Genomic DNA, 23740 nt, shown 5'->3' with positions numbered 1-23740 from the left:
TAATTGTTGGAATTACAATAGGAAAGGTAAAATTTTGAGGGGGGGGGGGGGAGAGGGGGAGGATGGGGGTTGAATTAGTAGTTCAAACTTGAATCCATAAAACTTTCACCATACATCCATCTCATTCATTCAATAGATAAACTGAAATAATATGTAAAGCACATACATCTAAATCATGTAAACATGCAAGCAATCACACACATGACACCAGATATGATTACCTAGAAACTCTCCAAGTGAGATGGTAAAATTGGGGTGGGATGATACCCACAAATCTTCACTACTATAGTTGTAAAGTGTATCTAATTAAGGTTACAATATTTTGATCATGAATCATGATCTACCTTATGAAAGGTCTACTCTGTTAAAGGTTTACAAAGACTGTTAGGTCTTACCTTGTTAGAGGATTTCAACTGTTGACATATTAGTCAAGTTTGTTATTAGTGACATACACTTAATTAGACTGTAAGTGTCTACCGAGCTTGTTGTAGAGTTAATAGTATTTACCAAGCATTTCAGTTACCATTGACTTCTATAGTTGCTACCAAGTCCTTTAGACAAATTTAGTGCATGTCGAGTAGTTTTAGTTAGTGTGAAGTTCAGCACAGTAAATCGAGCATTTCAATGTATGTCAAGTTTACTAGTGTAAATTGAGCAGTGTAGTGCTTACCAAGTTTACAGTTAATGTGATGCAAATCCAATGTTAACCAAGTCACTTTGTGTTAACCAAGTGATTCATTTTATACTAAGCTCACAGTGGAAGCATTGATCAAGTCACATAGTGAATCAAATGATTCAGTTTATATGCCAAGTTTCATAGTATTCACCGAGTCACCAGTGCAGACTAAGTTCATGACTACCTTGGAAGTGATCAGTATGGACCGAGCTTCTATGTCCACTGAGTGCAATGCCAAGCATTAACAGTGGATGTCAAGTGTCAAAACCTTATTGAGTCAGTCTTCAAAACCCAAGTGTCTTCAGTTGGGCTGACTTTGTATTATTTGTGTAAACTTGTATTGTGGCTGACTTTGTAATTGTATAATTGGATTGGTATATATGTAATGTATTGTATCATATCCAAAAATAAATGAAAGTAAGTGCCATGTAATCAAATATAATTAGAGAAGAGAAGTAAAGAGAGAATCAAAAAGGCTAAAGCAGTATATGGAGTAGCAAAGACATATCTATCATAGCAAGGTGATTTATACATAAAGGAATCTCATTTAGCAAACCAAGCTGTAGACCAGAGATAAGGTACACTTCATCTTAACTAGTGGATTAGTCAAATCATTTAACAAGGTAGACCTAACAGTCTTTTGTAAATCTCTTTACCAAGTGCAAACTTCATTGTATGTTTGTAAAATCCTTTAACAAGGTGGACCTTGTAGTCCTTATTGCCCCTAACAAGTCAGATCATTAGAATTGATCAATGTAAGCCTTAATAGGCCAACTTTATATTGCAGTACTAAAGCTTGTGGATATCGTCCCTACCCTAGTTTTACTTTCTATTTGGAAGGTTTCTAGGTCACCAAATCTATGGGTCAAATTTTATGAATGCTTTCATGTTTTAGTTTCTTATGCATGCTACTAGATCAGATTAAATAAGAAGGATTAAATGCTAATTGGATAATTGAAGTTAAAAATTTTGTAAGATTATTGATTCACCCCTCCCCTCTCAGTAACCTAGCCTTTCTAAATACTTTCAGCAATTGGTGTCAAAGCATTGTGGTTCTGAAGAGAAAGTTTAATAGCTTGATCAAAGATCAAGGCCATGGAGATATTCAGACTTGACAAAGCTATTGAAAAAGAAAAAATTGGGTTTGGAAATGGTTGTTTCCCAACTCAAGAAAGCAAAGGATCAACAATATTAGATTTCCACAATCCATTTGTAATGCAAGTTCATTTTGGATTTGATTGTGATGTTTTTTAGCATCATCATTTTAGATCACTCTCCATAATCTATCATCAGCCGGATGAGACACTGCAAGATGCATGCAAAATGTAATATCATAGGGAAAGCATGTGAACTATTTTATAGAATGCCTAAAAAATATCGACAATAACTAATCAAATTGTCGTAATCACCGACAATAACTAATATGCTTCTTCATTAATATGCCTGATATAATAACCAAACTTGGCAACTATGCACAACAACTTATACACTAAAAGGAAATCATTTAGGAGATACAAAATTTGAACAACCACATGTTAAGATTCTACAATAAAACATCACTTGCCTGAGTCTGACAATTGAGATTAAGTTCATCATCCTCTCTACAGTATGTTCTAATGGCCTGCACATCCACAAAAGTTCTAGCATCTCGAATTTGTAGAATAAGAATTGTTTCATAGCGAATGGACATGATTGACAATAAATCATCATATAAAAAGACTCCTATGTGAAGCATGAATAGAAAAGGAAATGAATATGGGTGATAGGGAAGAGAATTCAATAATAGAGGCTAAGTATACTTTATTTTCTAAGTATACTAACTTCTTCTAATTCTACTAACTGCTACTGATAATGGGGCTCCAGGACTGCCACTCCTTGTCCATGCTTGCATTGTATTATTCTTAATGAGAAGGGTTCAAACAAGAAGACATTCCATCCAAGCAGACCAAAAGGTCAAATGAATAACCTCCAACTCAAGCACTTGAAACAACACAAACAAAACCGAAGTAACATAACAAAGTAGAAAGTCTACATGTAAAACTGAGCAAATAGAAGCTAGAAACAAGTATGTAAGGAAGGGTTGGGTACTCCTAAAGCAATCTCTCCATGTAGATAAAAATGTTCCTAGTCTAAAACTCATGGACATGTAACAAAGATTTTGGAACTATTATCCCTTGCTTAGCCACCTCAAAAGCATGCATACAAGTGGCTTTGTCAACTGGCCTTTTCCTTCACTTGATCGTACACTCTTTTTATTCTTTTCCTTTTATGTTCTTGGCTATTTGGATATCTATGATAGCTTGAACTTCTTTTCTCTTTAGGGGCAATTATCATACCCAACTTTTCATTAACCTTTTGAAGCTGCTCCTTGTTTTCACAATTTTGTTCTTGCTAACAATAATATGAATCAATATAATGATAATTGGTGATATATTCATACCAACAAAAAGGACTAAAATAAAGTAATACATTGAAGTAGAAAATCTACACCTAAAACTGAGCAAATAGAAGCTAGCAAGAAGTAAGGAAGGCTTGGATACTCCTAAATCGGCCTCTCCATGTAGATAAAATATGTTCATGTCTCTAAATCTCATGGACATGTAACAAAGATTTTGAAACAGTTGCTTAGCCACCTTAAAAGTAGGCATACAAGCGGTTTTGTTAGCTGCATTATTGCTTCACTTGATCAAATGCTCTTTGATTTCCTTTCCTTCTATCTTCTGACTGTTTGGATATCTATGATAGCTTGAACTTAATCTTCTCTCTTTGGGGGGAAATGTTGTACCCCACTTTCCTCCTAATCCTATAAAGCTTTAACTTGTTTTTACAATTTGGTCTTGCTAAGAATGATATGAATCAGTATAATGATAATTGGTGATTTATCCATACATAGGCATTGGCTCCTTTTATTTAAGATCCTGCATGGTCCAATCTTCTTCCTCTTCAACTTGTTATAATTTCCTTGTGGAAACCTCTCTCGACTTAAATGGGCCAGTACTAGTCCCCCAACTTGAAATTCTCACTTTCTTCTTCTTTGATCAGCACGCCTCTAATATTTTGTTCTATTGTTCTCCATATTTTTCTTCACTTCTTGGTCCAATTTATGGACACACTAGTTTGAGGTTGAACATTTCCTATCTAAATCAATGGTATATCTTAAGGTGTCCTTTTCACTGATTCAAATTGTGTTCTGCTAAATTTTATGATAAAATTTCCATAGAAGCTTGTGAGGACATGGAAACTTCTTTACTTGAATGTACTCTTTGGGATTGGCCAACTATAGTTGCTTCCAGTTGTTTTTGGTCTTGAAAGCAATTTTTCATTCTCTGATCTGAAATTGACAATACCCATTCTTTAGATCAATTTTTGTGGAGTATTGCACCCCATTCAAACAATCCATATGAGGTTAGTGAAAGTGATACTTTATCATGATCTTATTCATGGCTTGAGAATTTCTACACACATACCATTCTCTATCATTCTTTGGTAGTTATTACCGCTGGTATAGCTTTATTTTAGCAAATATCTGATGAATACTACTTCTCCTCTTCTCCTTCTCTTTTACCTTGTTCACTCTCCATTGGCTTCATTCTATATGTTGCCTTTGACAAGTTTGCATGTAGAATCAAGTCCATGCAATGGCTAATGCTTTTACCAAGTGGTAACCCTTTTAGCATTTCATGTGAATCTCTTCTTTGATACATTCAAACTTCCATGATAGCATCTGTGGTTGGTTTCCAATAAGAGACATGGATCTTATGAAGGGTTCATTCATCTATTCTCCTCCTTGCACATTAGGTTGTTTTGCTGCCACTTCATATCTACTCACATTATCAACTACTACACTTTTCCTTTGCACTTTTTCCAATCCCTATAACCTTGCCACTGTTGCTCTCAACAAGTTTTCTCAGCATCACGGTGACTTATCTCATAACCTCTACAATCAGATGACTAACATCACCCGCAAAAAATTCTTTATGGGCTTTCCAAGACTATACTTACAATACCCCAAGATCCCACCTTGCTTTGATACCATATAATGCAGTACTGATTCATGAACCCAGTTAACAGGCATCTGCTTACAAAAGCTAAACCAAAATGGCAACACGAACATAACAGAGAAATCTGGAATTATACTACGATAGTAAAACTCTTGCTTATATCAATGTTCCAGTACCCACTATCCTGTCTACATGCTTAGCTTGAGACATTTTGCTTACAGAACAACATTCTAGATTTCCAATGCTTCTAGCAGGTTACAACCAAATTAATTCTTTAGGTCTAGATCACCTTCAATCTCCTTACATATTCTCATCCACCTCTACCAATAGTCCACTTTTTGCCATCTTTTTAAATGACATGAAACTTGAATCTGCCAGTCAACATCCAAATTTAGGTGCCACCAATCATGCACTAGCCTAAAAGTAGTCATTCATAAATATAGCAAGGTACAAGTAGTACTCTTATCTCTGTCAACAAATTTAGAAGCAATAAAGGCTACACCAGTAGTTATTGACATCAGTTCACAACCCTGGTTATTTGATGTAATACCCGCTAAGACACCCAAATTAGAAATACTAACACCCAAGGTTATCACTATCATAACAATAGGCGGTGGCAACGAATAACCTCTTAACTTTGGTATCTACAACAGCAAAAGAGAACCAAAGAAAAAAAATACAGCGAGGAGGAAAATTTAATAGTCCACTGAGAAAACAAAAGTTAATCGTATGCAAAGGTTGCTTGGATGCTCCTGCATCACTTGTCCCTTGCAAACAAAGACAAAAGACAAATGCTTTAGTTTGTTTGTAATGTGTGCTCAAAACCCAAAGAATTAATTTCTACATTTTGTAGAGAGCTACAGGTTATTTCAGTAAGTTCTAGGGTTTAGTTTAGTTATAAGTTATGAGAGCTTTCACTTTTAATTGGAAGATTTTTTCACCTTTCATGCTGTTCTATTTGTGTTCTTTCAAAAGTGACAATAAATAAATGTTCATCTGTATCCAATTGTGTCTCGCATTGTGATACACCCCTTATCCTAGATTTTTTGCTATACATATATTAGATTACAATAGTAACATCATAAAACAAACTGAGTATAATAAGACACCAAATACTTAAATAGTCCACACAAGAAGGCATCAAATGCAATAAAAGACAATTTAGAGAGGTTCAAAATGACGAGTTAACGTGCATGGTTTTCCTATACACAATATTGCACTAATTGTTCACAGTAGACAAAATATATGTGCATTGTTAGGCAGCTTCTGCCTAACAAAGCCTACTCTTAAGTTCCCATAATCAAAAACTGTATGGTATGCACTCATGAAAATATCTCTGAGAATCCTTAAAAAAAAGCAGTGTTTACAAAAACTTACTCTAAATCTATGTTTGCAAATAGAAAAGGAAAAATTACATGGCACAACATACCATGTCGGACCCAATTGGTGGAGGAACATCCATGCCCACAAATTTGCTTAGGCACCTAGCAGCAACACCTTCACCAACTTTCAGAATATATGCTTCCTGCAACACTCACATGGAATGGATTAAAATATTTCTTAAAATAGTGAAAATTAAATATGATACAATACATCCATTTAGAAAAATGAAACATATACTGTGAAAATTAAATAGAGATCCTAGTGCAGTTTTCAGTTGTCTTAGCATTGAGACATCTATTGACAATGAGTATGTGACTGGGTCATATAATTTCAATCTTATTTCTAAGAGTAAAAATGCAAGGGAATGTTAACTTCCAATTTATGGATAGAAGGAAAACCTATCAATAGAGTTCTAGGATAGATTTGGAGAATAGTATACAAATATGATTTATGCTCGGGTGTTAATTTGTGCTGTTTACACACAAGTTTGACAATCTCCATTGTTCTTCTAGCATTTAAAGCAATGCAGGAATGTGCATCCCCTCTCTTATGGTGTTTTATTTTTAATTGTGAAATTAGTGATCTGTATGCTGGAACCAACTGTGATACATGGTAGGAAATTGTTTATTAAAGTATTGTTGATGTTCATTGTTATTGTTATTTGGCCATTGGAATCGACAAGGTTGACATGGACAACTTCTGTTCTAGGTTGATTGTTGGGAATTTTTTGGTTGCTGGTCCATAAAAAACTAGAACTTCACCTCCAAATGCAAGCTCATTATTTGCAAAAATCCAATACTGTACATAACTTCACCTTCAAATGCTAGCTTGTTGCCTATAGAGATCAAATATTGAATTACATGTTGCCATATTTAGGGGAGGCTGCAAGAGGAAAGCATGTAGCAAAAAAAGTATAGCTTGTTAGAATTTGTTAGGAAATGGTTATGTAAATTTGCATGTGTCAAAACTAGAGTCACTAAGATCAGACAGTGTTGCATCTAGCATCTTAGAGAGGCAAAAATTGATACAGGGATACATGTGATAGAAAATTTCATGTGGGTAGAAAGACCTATTAAAGGCAGCAAACAAATTAGAAAATGTTCTGAGGAAAAGTGTTAAGAGAGAGAACCTTTGTTCTGTTTTAGTGTCTTGTATATCCAGCATATGAGGAGGTAAGTTATTGGTGGTCTTGGTGCCAAGGTGGCTATGAGAAAACAATGGAAGAGTGTAAGTAATAAAGCTAATGAAATATAATAGAAGGCAACATTTGCCTAGCATGATTAAGATATCTTACCATTTTTTAAGTTTATCTTGCGGAGTGGTACTCTCTTTAGTTGTTGTGTTCTTGTCCTTGGGGCACCTTGAAAATCCAAACAAGAAGAGCACATTAGGAAAGCATTTGGAAAGCAAGTAAACATGTCAGTGGGTACTGATGAGCTGGAAAGGTTAGTCAATCAAGATGTTGTGCATCATTACAATTCTGAAAACCTTGTGAGTAAACTATAGATGCACTCAAGACAATGACTAAGTATTGTAGTGGGAAACCATGTCAAGTAAATACCTTTGTTTGGTGCATCCTATCTGGAAAAGGTCGATTGGAAGGCATACTGATGTGACATTGACTACGACAAGGTAAAGAGAGCTGTGAGTATATTGTTTTCCAAATTAATATTATTACATCATACCAATAATTTGAATGACTTAATCTTTTAAATATTATTTGTAACCAGTGGCATGAAATCTTAAAGTAATGTGAACAAAACTAAAAGATGGTTCAGCAAAATTATCTCTGTTTTCCTGTCTTAGACAAAACTTTTCCAGTATGAGTGAGATGAATTTCAGGTATAAAAAAGGTAATCAAATTTTACCATTGTCGTCACCTTCCTCTTCCTCTATATCAATCGGTATCAGAGTATAGCTTTCAGATATATTATAGGCACTTTGTTGAAGGTTGGAAGTTGAAGATTCATAATGCACAGTGAAGATAATGTGGCAAAGGAGATTAGAGAATTTAAAGAGAGATACACTAAGCTGAAGGAGATGACACAAAGGAAGGCACTATTCGGGACAAGTTGTAAATGCAAAACAAGGTATGTAATGTGGTAATAGATTCAAGTTCTAAGGATAGAATTCTTTGTGAAGTTTTGCCAATGAATTGTAATCTCTTAAATTTTAGAAAGGCCATGGCAGTTTAAGAGATGCTTTGTATGATGGGAGAGAAAACATATTTCAAATTAAGAAAGATGGAAACACTTTGTCTCTAATATGATTGCAGAAGGATCAAAAAGAGAAAGATAGGATAGCAAGGGTGATCGTGATAGGCAGGAGGGAATTTCTAAGGCATGAGGAAGACGAAAACAAAGAAGGTGCAGCCACACAAGAAAAGAGAATGTTGATACAATTATAAGCAATTATGCAAGGTTGAAGAGTAAAGAAGAAGATAAGACATAGCTCTACAAGTCTGAAAATATAGTGATGTCAAGGTTTGAAGGTCATAGACAATATAGGAGAATAAAAGCTATGACATGATTTCAGCTCAAGATAGTGCTTCTACTTCATGAACAATAAAATAGGAGATGCATTTCTAAATCTAGATTTTGTAGTAGTAGGAAGACCTTGCAAAACTAGTGGCAAATCATATTCAATATTGTAGAAGAAGAGTATTGTAGCAGCATGATTTGCATCTTCAAACTATGTATGCAGAAACTATATATATAGAAGATTAGAATTTTGAGAAAGAACATACATATTTTAATTGTAGATATTTCTCACCACTTACTTGTAATTGTTAATTGTTAGTATAACGCATTACCTTGTTAATAAATTTATTATACTAATTAGACTAAACAATTAGAAAAGCAGTTGCCTAGTAAAGGGGAAAACGAATCTACCCTTGTCTCTAACAAAAGTTTTCTCATCTAGCAAAAGTGTCAACATGGTGCTCAAGAATGTAAAATATAAATAGGAAAACATGGTGCTCAAGAATGTTATATTTGTTAAAGTTGATAAAAATGCTTGGGTAGAGGAAAGCAAAGAGATGCCACTATTTATCATTGTGAATGATGAACTTGTCAATATCATCAAATTGATCGAATATGGACTTCATCATCAAAAGAGATAGAAGAATCAACAAGTGTGTGATCATGATAGAACATGATCATCAAAAGAGATAGAACATGAGCATGATCAGAACCATTGATGCAAAAAATTGTACAATTAATTTAGAAGTATTTGTACTATACCTATGGATTGTGGAAAGCTGATAGATCAAGTATTGGTATCTATTTTGTTAAAATCTTTATGATACTAAAAATATATCATCCTCCTTACTAGTTGTAGTGAATCACACTTCTTTGATACTTCTTCCAAGTTTCTATACTTATATTCCTTGTGACACTATCTTGAAATGCTCTTTTTCAACTAAGTAATATACTATGTATGAGATAGATTAGATTTCCACTATCTATTACAATTATTGTTTTGTGTCTGAATTTCACTATGAGTTTTTTGTTTGCATCAATGTTTCTAATCGCTCTCATCTTGATGATGGTTCATGGAGTGTAATATGAAATGTTCTTACAAACAAAATCATCCAATAAAATATAGAAGCAAAACAATAAAATATGTCATATTTTAAAAAACAATAGAAAGAATTGACTTATATCATCCTTGTTTTCTCTTTTGTCATCATGATGATAGATCATAGAACATGATCCCAAGTATTAATAGAGAAAAACCCAAAAACTCAAATACAATATAAACCATTTTGACACTTTTCCCCTTTACTAGGCTATTCTCTTCTTTCGATCAATAGACCCTGTTTTCTTGATTTTTCTCTTAAACTTTCCAAAACACCAAAAAAATAAACAAGCTTTCCAGATACCCTTTTGGGAGTTCTATAACATACTCAAAACTTAATATGGACTCCTTTGGAAAAATATGCCAAAAATCATGATTGTCACTATTTTTCAAGGGTAAAACATGAGGTTTTACAAAGTAACTATGCAATATACTTATCCCAACTCCACCAAATTCATAGATTCATCATATTTTGTGCCTAATTAGACAAATCCATCATCAATTTCATCCTACGAGGACTTTTGAAATGAAACCCCCAAATTCAAGCCTTAAAACCCTCAAAATCAAGGGTATCACCAATCTAGGTCAAGCACACACTTCCAGGATCTAAGACTTAGGATTCACCATCCACTCATCATTTCTTCAAAGAATATCAAATAAAAAGTATACCTTGTTAAGCCATATGTACGGCTACATAACACCTAGCACTCATTTGGGTACCCAAATTAGACCTTCCGGCACTCAACTTTACATTTCTTTCACAATAACTTGCAAATCTTCACTTTTCTTGCATATTAGAGGTTAGTTGGGCATGTTAGTGCTATGGGTTCCATCCCAATAAGCAGTTAAGAGTACACATTGGATGGAACCCTCATTTCTTCATGTTAAACTAGGCAAAACTGTGACTTTCGGCGTGACAACAGCAATAAAGATTTAAACCTATTAATAAATATATTAAATCTGATTCAAAGTCCCTTAATAACACTTTCCCAACATGAATGAAAGATTACACCACCAAAATATGCTTCAAATGTGCAAGAAAACTCAAAATTTTTATTCAATTCTTGGTTGTCCGTACAATTTCTATACTATTCCGTACATACCAATATAGACACTAGTCATATTAAAAGTAATTTACTTTGGGATTGAAGATGTTTGGTGATCAAATGAATATGGGGGGATCAGTTATGAAGTGTTTATGCAATTATTTTGTTCTGGTGATATGGTTAGAGATCCTGTTGAACAGGCCCTAGATTAGTGACCCCAAAACCAAGGGTTTGGTGGAAAATGTGTTGTGTAAAGGGTAGAACCTTAGAATATTGAAATAATACTTTCCCAACATGAATTAAAGATTACACCACCAAAATATGCTTCAAATGTGCAAGAAAACTCAAAAATTTTATTCAATTCTTGGTTGTCCGTACAATTTCTATACTATTTCGTACATACCAATATAGACACTAGTCATATTAAAAGTAATTTACTTCAGGATTGAAGATGTTTGGTGATCAAATGCATATGGGGGGATCAGTTATGAAGTGTTTATGCAATTATTTTGTTCTGGTGATATGGTTAGAGATCCTGTTGAACAGGCCCTAGATTAGTGACCCCAAAACCAAGGGTTTGGTGGAAAATGTGTTGTGCAAAGGGTAGAACCTTAAAATCTTGAAAATATATTGTTTCTCAACCCCTAGAAGGACTGTTTCACCCTTTTGAATCATAGGATTCAGTGGAGTTGTGGGTTGCTGTGTAAAATTGGAGAATTAGGCCTAGTGTGGATAGGCTAGGGGTATCGGATCTTGGGTATGGTCCAAAAGGGTTGATATTGAAACTTAGGGAGGATGTATAGATCCCAAAAGGGTATCTTAATTAGGTTTTAGTTTCTGTAGTTGTTTGGGAACTATTGGAGAGAAATCCAAATTAGTGGCTGGTGAGGGCTACTAGCTTTAAGGCTAGATATGAATGTTGGGTAGGAGATTAGTTGTCCAAAATGAATGGCTGGATGGAACATGGTGGAAAGGCCATGAGGAGATGATTCAAAAAGGAAGAATGAAGGTTGAAGCCTTGGAAGAAGTTATGGTGTTTGGGAAACTCTAAGTGCACTTGGGGTAGCGTGGAAGGTAAGTCCTTGAGGGGACATTGGAGTAAAGAGTTGTTGCTAAATGAATGGATTTTCTATCTCATATGAAGAAGATGGATACCACACACCACCTCTGCATCATAGACTAAGAGTGTATTGCGCTTGTTATGGTGCTTGGGAATGTAGTTTCTTCATGTGATGCATTGGTCTTGGGGATCAATCTCGATTGGGTGTCAATGTTGGGATTTCTCAACAAGAAGTAACGGAACTGGTTGGGATTAACTGGAGTGACCTTGGAAGATATAAGGATGAAAGTTTTAGATGTTTAGGTGTTATTCACCATTTGACTAGTCACTTTGTGTCCCTGTTTCATCTAGAGATTGATTGGGACAAGATTCTCAATAAGGATTGGAGCATTGATCAAATTGGTACACTTGAGATTATTGCTTGGAAATCCTTGGTGAAGGAAGGCTCATTCCTTTAATTTTGAACTTATTGGTTGGTTGCAGACTAGCCACACCACTTTGTAGTTTGCCATAATAGTAGAGAGTTGGCAAGTTCTTCTTGGCCAAGGCGGGGAGAGTTCATAGTCTCAAACCTGTGCAGGCTTCTTCCAGCCACTTCGGAGGCAATCTGGACTAAGGCATTACTCAAATTTCATGCTAAGACTATAGGCCACTCCTATGCTTCGAATAGAGTGTTGAGATTGGTGATATCAAAATGTATTTCACAAATTCATGTTATGGGCAGTAGTAGTCATGGATCATTTTAGACCTACCACATGCAAAGTGACCATTTTATTTTAGTTTGAGCTTCACTTGGTTTCAAGAATACTATAATATTCTCTACTTAACAAGGCCAACCATGTGAAGGTGGAAGCTCGTCTAGCCTCACCCCCCTCCCCCTAACATCAATCTAAAGTATCCATTATCATCTAATTACATACTTCATTGATTCATTCATCCATTTATGAACCATAACATTCAATCAATACAATCACATAGCATTCATTAATATGATATAAAATTCATTAATACACAATACTAATCAAGACTTCATTAAGACATAACAATATTCATTAACATAAGATGAAAATCAGTATTAATACGCATCATTCATACATAATTACTTAAAACAAAGTTCATTCATTATCCAACAAGGTTTATGAAAGAAGATTTTTAAAACATCATTTCTCCTTTTTGTTTTTATGAGCTCTCTTAAGAAAAGCGCTCATAGGAGCATTCATATCTGCATCATTCTCCTCCTCTTCTAGCATGTGTAATGTCAAATTACAATGGCTCCTTCTCTTTGCAGGAGTAGGAGGCTGTTGCACTAAAGGGGGCTCTGTTGCAAGAACAAGTGAATGGGATAAATTGGCATACTCTTTTTCTTTTTTTAATTGTTACCAGTCTATAAATAAGTACTAGTACAACATAACATGCATTTTTCTTACCTGAAAATGCCACATCATGTATATTAACATTTTGATCCGCCGCCATGTCAACATGTTGAACACTTGGAACATGTTCCACTCCTTTGACATGTTGTTCAACATGCTCTAAAATATTCAAAAAAATATTATCATGAGTGATGGATTCATTTTGAGCACTGCACATGAAATATGAGTCAATAAATTTGACTCAAATACTACATAGTTAAATCATGATAGCAATATCACAATATTTACTCTATGAGATTTTTTAGAACAAATGATTTATCAAAGTACAGAGTTGGAAATCATTATCAACTACTGATCAAAAGCTTAAAGATCCCTATTTTAAAATAATGAATATGTTTCAGCAACCAGAGATAATCTTTAAAGTAGTGTTAGAGAAATAAGAACAAAACTATGTGAATTATCTAAATCATATAATAAATTGCCTTGCCAATCTATAAACCTGGTTCTCATTGCTCAAGAATACCCTAAATACATAATACAAGAAATGCAAACTACTATGATTTAATAAACAACAAATAGCCAAGAGAAAAGTCTCAGCTCAAACAAACAAAATCTCATGTACACTGCAATGGAATTGAGTAGCAACACATAGACACCTTCTAGTGATGAAAACTATAGTTATGGATTTTCAAATCATACATTAAAATAGCCTCAACGATCTGAAGACCTAGTGGTAATGGCTCACAAACTAATATCAATACTTTGTGTTTGATATGCAATAATTTAATCTACAACCACAATCAATCAAAATATTTTTGGCCTTCTCCTGGCAGGGTATTGTCATATAATGTACAGGACCATAACTCTTGCTTCATAGTGATTACAGTCTGTAATCCTCTTTCAACTATGACCAATATTTGAACTTAGATGGTGTATATTCAAAAAGACTCTCGATGATTATAAAGTATAAAGATACACACATCTTAAAGACTGGGAAGTCAAGTCTCTCATGTCATTTGAGATGCATATTCTTGAGGATGCTAATAAGTGGTCTTTTATTATAATTTTATTAGCATGGAACCCTCACTTGGAGAAAATTTTGAAGAGGTTGTAGTCTTTAAACAATACATTTTCTAAAAGATCTACACAATGAGCATAGAATATATGTTTCGATAAGAGCATGCTTGGACAATAAATGGAAGGAGAATATTTCATATTTCTGATTGCATAATTAATTTCCAATAGAAAATTAATACCTCCACCACTATAATGCACATTATGGCCTTCGTCACGAGCAGGTTCTGTGGTAGGATATGAAGGCTGCAATAAAATGTTATGCACATTGTTATGTAGTCAATTTACATTTAAAACTAATACCAAAAAAGAAAAGGATCAACTATTCAATTTCATTTACTTTTCATCTAGCCAATTTACCCGTGAGATATCATTTGGTGAACTGGATTCTTGAGCAAGGCTTATTGATTCTTCGTGTAGGCGTGCAGCCATGAATTTATAGCCTTCCTTCAAGGCAAGTTTTCTATCTTCATCTGTGACCTCCACATTGAATTTTGTGCCCTAGATTTTTTGCTTAATATCATCAATTTTGTATGTATGGTTTCACTAAACAAAATTGTTTGCAACATTATATTAAAAAAATTTATTTCATATCATTGCTCCTACTTACAACTCGAGACTGGAGATTCATATAGCCACCAGAGCCAAGTTTGTGTTGGCCAAACTTTTCTACTCTCACTTTTGTAGCCACGGATGTGTCCTGCAATCTATGAACAATTTCAAACATCTTAGATTATATATTTACAAATATGAATAATTAGTGCATGATTACAATGTACTTAATACTATCATGACATACCTCTTTTTGCCCTGTGCTGCTTCATTACCTCTATCTTCACATAGCCTTTTCTACTTTGCATCTTCTACTATTTCATTCCACTCCATTGGTGGAATCATAGTTGGACGGTCATACTTTGGGTTATCCTTAAGAGCCCTTCTATATTGGTCCCTCATAGTCTTTATATGCTTTGCTGCTCTTTTGAGAAGTAGGCCATTGTCAAACATGTCTTTTCCAAATTTCTCGTCAAAAGATGCAATGAGCTGATTTTTTAATTCCATAGTTTGTAAATTCCACCTTTTTAAAAACAAATAGATTGTTAGATCAATAGCTTTAATATATTACAGTAAATGAAAGAAAAGAAAAATTATGTAGAAATGATATGAAACTATGTACCTTTTACGTATGGTGGGTCTAAATAGTCTCAATGTCATATGAAAAAGATGTTCAAAGAAAACATTATTACCTACAAAAACATAAAGGATTTATCAGTCCAAAATGAGTAATATAAAAATAGATTTTTTTTACACTTTAAATAAAAACAATTTTAAAGCACCTGGAAGCTTTCGTTCTTTTAACGAAAACATAGTTTTCTTATTCAGCAATAATGTCCCTTCATATAAACCAGTACTAATCACACGAACTGCTCCAAGAAATGGATCAACTTCAACAGTACTGCTCTCTGTTGGTCTATCAACTAAAACATCATGACAATTAAAGTAGACACCAAATGAATTAAAGCATACTTATGGATATAATCAAATTGAAGAAATTGACTAGCAAAAATGTTTTTTCCTAACATTCCATTAAGGATTTAATTTAGGATAATCAAATAGTGTATTAAAGATACCATATTTTTAGAATTCATGATATATTGTTTTTTATGTTTATGATAAGATAATGTGTGATTTTTAATCATCTATGTTTAGGATAGCTTTCAATGGTCCATGGTCTGTTATCACAGTGAGAGTTCAAGAATATAAAAGTATCTATGCACATACATCGTAGAGAAACATCATAGAGAAACATAAAAGAAAAAATTAAAATATATTTTTTAAATGATGTTTCAGTTTACTTTTGGATTAAAAGGTTAGACTATTTTTTCCATATGAATCTGAAACATTAATTCAAAAAGTAGCACAAAATCTTGCCTACGTAGTACAATATATGTATGTATGTATGTATGCGTGGTGTGTGTATGTATGTGTTTGTGTGTATGCAGGCTTCTGTAGACATCATTTAAGCACTGATATGGTACTTCTTTGTTCATCAACTTGTACAAATACATTACAAAATATAGCAAGACAAGGTTTTACCAGTTCTAGTGGGCATAGATGTGGATGTTTGCATGGCCCTTGTTGCCGACAATGCACTAGGCAATAGTGGACCGGCAACTGAAGGAGGAGTCCGCACGTCATCAAGAGCTAAGGAATACAATATTGTTAGCAAAGAAATTTGCAATGGATAAAGATCAAAAGGGATACTAGCTAGAAATGTCCACAAAAAAAAGTAAGAGTTATAATGTTGATGAAAACAAACAAAGTGCTACTTACACGAAGGTTGTGCGCAACGACCATCACCATGTTCACCATGTGATGTCACAAATAGCACAAATGTCTATACAAGTACACATAAAATTAGAGATCAAGATCCATAAGATAGTATAAAATATTCATATCTATTGAACTTCTATTATTGCTTTAGTCAAATTACTGCTTACCTACAAAGATTGGATTCTACAACCCAATTATGTTCTCAATGCCTCTTTCTCCTCACTTTTGTCACCCTTGATGATAATGTTAACAAGTTCATCACTGTATCTTTGCTTGATTTTCTAGGTGATGAACACAGGGTCAGTACTAAGGGCGATGTTATGTAGATATGAAGCTCGTATTTCAGATCGCATTTGATTAGCAGTCATTCTAGCTTTTTCCTATCATTTGTCACATAAAATATCAGTAAAATTTCATCAAAAAAACTCCAAATCCATAAAGAAAAGAACATAATAATATGACATTTGTTTCTAAATTAACATTAAAATTTACAATATTTAATGTTTACCTCTACTAAAGGTGTCTGAGATGGTGCATCCATATCGCCCTGTGAAAAAAATTAGTAAGTCTTAGAAATCAACAACGAAATTAAAGTAATAGACTTACCAAAAAAAAATATTAATAATAAAGTAGATTGTATATGTAAATCATTTGTCTTAAGTTAAAAATTTAGTGTAACTAATGTGTATATCTAAAATAAATTTGACATGTTCTACTTAATGTTTATATGTGCACATATGGTTTAGAAAAAAAAGTTTGGTCGTACAAAACCCCATCATAGTTGACATTGATCCTAGCTAGACATTTCATTGATCATCATGATCTTCATCCATGTCATCATCATCATCATCATCACCATCATCGTACTTGTCACTTTGATCGTTGTCGTCACCACCACCATCTTCTTTGCCATCATCACCATCTTCATCGTCATCATCATCATCTTCATCACCATCATCATCATGACCATCATCGCCATGATCATGATCATCATCAACATCATCATCATCATCATTATCACCATTATTGTTAGCATGACCAAAATCATCACCATCTTCTTCATCTTCACCACTGGGTAACTGATGTTCCTGATAATCATTTACTTCCTCTTCTGCTTCTTCAATTTCTTCTTCTTCAATCACATTATGCTTTATCGGCCTTCCTCTTGGGTCATGTCTAACAACAAATGACCAACCTGGTTTCTGTGGAACACCAAAATAAAACACTTGCTTGCACTGGCTTGGAAGAACCTAGGGCTCATCTCCGACTGGCTCAAATGACCTTGCATTAATCATAGTAAATCCACTATCATGTTCAATAACAGTCCTATCAGGATCATTTTGATTCAGTCATAACCTGAACCATTTGATGACAAATAGAACTATTTTGAATGAATTAAAGTCGCACTCAAATATATCATCCAAAATGCCATAGTATCAATTTTTAGATCGTTGAGGATGTATGTTAGTTCTAGATAAAATATTGGTGATAGCGAAGATAGTACTTATCCCGAAATCACACGTTTTCTTTGTTTCATCTGACTTTTTGGTGCAAAATTTATAGCCATGGTAGTACATAGCTTTGTGGTGTTTGACCTGCAATTATTCAAACATGTCAAGAATATTTGCATCGATCTGTGAGTTGATATTAAACTTATGTGTGATGATTAGTAATCTTATGTGTACCTTTGTATCTCTTACGCCATATATTAGATCAAGTACCATTTGTGTAACATTGAGATCTCCATTATGATGAGCTTTTTTAACCAATGATACAACACCATTCCATGTTAATGAGTGACCATTTTCTTGAGACTACTCAATCCATACCGTCATCCAATCAAGATTGTTTGCAATATACAAGTGTAGTGCATCCCACTCATGACCAACTATAAAGAAGACAATTACACTAGTTAGAAACAACTTATATATATTGATGATGAATAATAATTATTAAAATACAAAAAAAAAACTTATAATTACCTATCACCCTCCTCAATCTACCTTTCCCCTTTAGGTACTCCCCTTCGAATTTTTCATTAGAGTTGGGATCCCAAATGCGATCTACATGGATATCTGCTGCAAACTTTGGAAGATATTCAGTAATGTACGCCATAGTCTGGTATATCATATATCCCTCTATCATAGAACCCTCAAGACATGCTCTTTGTCAAACCAAGCCCTTCATAAATTTCAAGTTCCTCTCAACCATCCACACTGATCTAGCTTGTACAGGTCCACACAATTCAATCTCCTCAACTTGATGTATGAGGTAGTGTTCTTGAGCATTGAAAAAGGTTAGAGGTAAACAATTTTGCATTTCACACAGAAGCTGTGGAATTTTTCTCTTCCAGTATTTTATATCTTTTTTGTCAATTTCTTTAGATGATAACCACCTAAAAGAGATTCAACACACAAAACCACATAAATGAGATTTCAAATAAAATTATACAATAGATTTAAGAGAAAGCTACAAATCTAAGAAAAAACACTTCTAACCTTGTGTATTTTCCAAGATCATATATAACTTGTTTAATACTGTTGTCAAACTGTTGTGGAAGGGATAGAGGTAGGATGAACTGCAATCATTAAAAATGATCATTTCAATATATTATTAAATAATGCAATAGGTAGTACATTCAATCTTACAAATATACTGTAAATGGAGAACATGACTTAACTTGAGGAAGGTATGCCAATCATGTGTTTTCAACCCAAGCCCAAAATCACCTTTCTTTGATAGAAGAGTGCTTATATTTGCAGCAAACCCTGTTGGAAATTTTGTTTTTTTTATGTCTTCTTTTAATGCATCACTCTGTTGCTCCATTAATAACCAAGGAAGGGCGCTTGTATTTATGCAATCTCCATTGCTATTTGATTCAATGGAAGCTTTTAGTGCATGATTGGATTCATGAATGTCGGTACAAATTTTGGCAATTTGTTCTCTATCACGCCTTCCATCCAACATTTTCCATAGTGTCTCTGTTACATTCTTTCCAATATGCATAGCATCAAACAAATGCGCAATTGGGAGATCCTTGTAGTACGGTAACCTACTAAATTGAGTAGGATAACTTTTCATTCCTCTAGGGAGTTGGTCATTGATGCCTTGACAACCTTCACAAGCATCAATTACAACATTAGTAAATATAAGACAGTATCAAAATACAAATTTTAAACTTCAGACGAAAAATTGGATATTACCTCGACAATTTAGTCGATCATATTCCAACTTCCATAAATGAGGTGTCATTCTTCATGGCCTTGATGATGTCTCTTCTTTCCCATTGAAAGGATGTTTTTCAGCAATTAGATACCTATGATTATTGTGGAGAAAGTGTCTAAACTCATCAAACACTTGCTTTCTTAAAGTTCTCGAATGACGAGATTTCATCTTCGGACCACAAACTAGACATGCGAATTTTCCCTTTGTCTAAAGACCTACAAGATCATGTAGAAGTGGATCATGTACAATTATCATGTACAACTTAAACATTTGATAGTAATGTGTAAGCACTATAACAAACCAAAAATGTGTGATATTAACAATATAACATACCACAAAAATGAGTTAACCCAGGGGCATCATGTATTGTCCATACAAGCATTGCATGGAATTGAAATTGTCGATGTCCTATCGGTCTAGAGATGTCATTCATAGTGATGCCATTCCATAACTTCAACAACTCGTCAATTAGGGGCTCAATATACACGTTCATATCTTTCACTTGGTATTTACCTAGCAATTGAATGAACATAAACATTACATTATTATTATGACCATTTTCATGCACTATTTATAAATTAATTTAGATAACTATAAAATGATAAAAATACCTGGCACAATCATTGACAACATTATGTGCTCCCTCTTTATGGACATCCAAGGAGGAATTTTATTATTAATAACAAAAATAGGCCACACTGAATAAACAAATCTCATATCTCCATATGGATTGACACTGTCCACTGTCAATGAAAGCTTCAAATTACAAGGTTCTTCTTTAAAGTGTGACCATCTTTCTTCTATCTCTTTAAATGCAAAACCATCGGTAGGAATTCACATAATGTCATCCTGACTTCTATTGTGTGCATGGTAATCCATAAATTGTGCCAAGGTAGCGCACCTGAATAACCATTGAAGATGTGGAATAATGGGAATGTACCGAAGAACCTTGTGAGGCACTTTTTATGTTACTTGATCTGACTGATATCTACTACTATGACAATCAGGGCATTCTACTACAAATTCATATTGTTTATGATATAGAATGTGATCATTAGGACATGCATGTATTGTTTGATACTTCATTCCAATCTGATCCATAATGTTAGATAATTCTCGATACGAACGAGGCAAAATGTTTGATGGTGGTAACAAAAAATCACTAATCAACCTACAACAACAAATATGCATTGTTAATATAATGAATAGTAATTGTATGCTAACATTGAAAATGACAAAAATGACATACCTTAGCATACATGATATTGCTACATTAGATATACCATTCATAACCTTTAAGTTCACCAACAACACTACAGCTAAGAGTAGAGTTGTTTGGGAGCCTTCGTATAAGGGCTCATGTGCCTTCTCAAGTAAAGGTATATCAAGACCATCGTCATCATCATTATCAGATTCAATAGTACCATCATTGTGAGCCTCTTCATCACCTGCCTCAATACCATCTTCTTCAATCATGTCCTCTAGCACATTATCATCTTCTTTCATGAGAGTGTTATCCTCAGCTTGGATATTCACACCTCCATGTTCCTCCAGTAGGAAATCCACATTCAGCAATGGACAAAAATTCTAGCCCCCTTAAACATGACCATGTTGCCTACAACGACTCTAGGCTGTTGTGATTAGAATTCTTCGAGTCTTTAAGCCTTTACACTTCTTGCAAGGACAATAACATTTATTAGGTTTTCTTCAGAACTGAGCCCACAATGCAGCCATTGTCTCATTTTGTTCAGCATTCATATTGCTAGGCGTGGTCTTTTTTCACAAGAAAATATATCTACAAATAAATTGGACATGTTGTGATTAATGTTTATATCTGCACATATGGTTTTTGTTGATTAATTTTTTTAAATGTAACTAAAATGATCCTATAATTTCTAGAAGGCGTAGATGTTTGCAAAATGTGTAGTACCACCCTTCTACCAAAAAAACACACCTAGTATAGAATAATGGATAAGATCAAGACAACAATAATACTAGTCCTTCTATTGATATGCCTTTTGAAGGTTGAATAAGGTCCTAATTTTGCTAACCCACTCTGTTTTATCTGCTATACTTTTTGCTTTTAGCACAATTGCACTATGTGCTAGAATAGAAATCCATGAAACAAAGATCAACAACCATTTGAGCATAGAAGGTGCCAATTTAATATACAAATATGTGCACTTGCAGTTTGAAACTTGAACCCCAAAAAGACACACACCTTTTAGTACTATTCTATATGAAACCTTGTTGTTGATTTTGAATGTAAGACTTATAGCTACATCATCAAGACCATTTTCCTTTTTTGAGTTTTTAGAACTTGATTTAGCTAGAGCTGGAGAATCAGAAGTACCATCATTAATTAATTTATTCAAAGACATGAATTCATTAAAAAATTTTGTGGTGCTTGCTAGATAATGAAGAAAACCAAATACTCCATATAAAATTACACAATGGATAAACAGACAGAAAAATTCAATCTCATTTTTCCATTAATTGATTTAGAAGTTTAAAGGTTCCAATTACAAAAAAATTTTTGTATCCTTTGAGGAACTTTTGAAAAATACCAAAAGCCTTTACAATCACAAGAGATCAACTTATAGTATACTTAAATGTTAGTAAAGATCTGCATTGTAAAGTTTCCTGGAAGTGACTGGCGCACATTACAATTACTATGCCACTTAGGCACCACGATATTGCCACATAGGCACTACAATAAACTTAACCATTTTTATTGGTTGGAGAGGCTATGGTGAATTAAAGTAGTATTTGGAGTATCTAGGAATCAAGACCTTTATTAACATGCAACAAAGCAGAGTTCTTTGCTAAAGTAAAACTATGTATTCTAATGCTTCTCCATAGTTGTAGAGGCATGTTTATTACCATCCTCCTAAGGCATGGATGCAGATAACATTTACTCTTCCCAAAAAATTGAACATAAAGCATTTCAAAATAGAAATCACAAAGAATTTATGTCTTCACTGGATTCTTATTTCAAGTGAATTCTCAATACAGCTAGACACTCTGTTATGGCATAATGATTCAAGTTAGCAATCCTTTGCAGTAGCTTTACAATCCTGTCTGGAAATACTAGTTCTTTACACTTTTTCAGAAATGATTCTTTACACAATGATATTGGCAATATATTGTTGGCTGACAAATTTTCCCTCTTAAAAGATATTGGAATAAGGGTGATACTCTTGCTCAAGGTTGTTATCACCTTTTATTACTTCCAAGGTACAGCCCCCTACATAACAGCTAACTTGGCAAAAGGGTTAGACTCTAGGGGAAAGTTATCCACCCTCTAACTTCACCATCCAACCTAATGTTTTACATTAAATAGTGGAAAGCAAGGGAAGGAAGCCCTTCAAACGTGCTCCCCCATCTTTTGATTCCAAAAGCAGAATTTTTTATCATTCATAAGGATGCCAGGGCAAGGGATCAACAAAAAGGTTGAACAAGAAGCTTAAAATGACCTCAGAAGACAAAAAGTGAAAATTTCCATAAGCTGCACAATACTAATCTCCCCTCAAACCTAGAATAAGTTTGTTCAGAAAAAATGACAAGAACTGCCTCCTTGGCAAAAGGATCCTCAGACTCTAGGGAAAAATTTATCCACCCTCTAACTTCACCACCCAACCTAATGTTTTGCATTAAATAGTGAATAGAAAGGGAAGGAAGCCCTTCAAATGAGCTCCCCCATCTTTTTTGGATTCCAAAAGTAGAGATTTTTATCATTCATAAGGATACAAGGCAAGGGATCAACAAAAAGGTTGAACAAGAAGCTCAAATAACCTCACATGACAAAAAAATGAAAACTTCCATATGTTGCACAATACTAATCTTCTCTCAAACCTAGAATAATTTTGTTCAGAAAAGATGGCAAGAACAGATCTGAAAGAAGTAGGGAAGACATCAGCATTGTGTAAAAATGAGGACGGAATCATCCCTAACTCTGCTAGGGAAGCTTATTTAAGCAAATAAAAATGATT

Source organism: Cupressus sempervirens, chromosome 8 (genome assembly GCF_028749045.1).
Source record: "Cupressus sempervirens isolate cs-2001-9-10 chromosome 8, ASM2874904v1, whole genome shotgun sequence".
Taxonomy (NCBI): domain Eukaryota; kingdom Viridiplantae; phylum Streptophyta; class Pinopsida; order Cupressales; family Cupressaceae; genus Cupressus; species Cupressus sempervirens.
Note: the sequence above shows the minus strand (reverse complement) of the source record.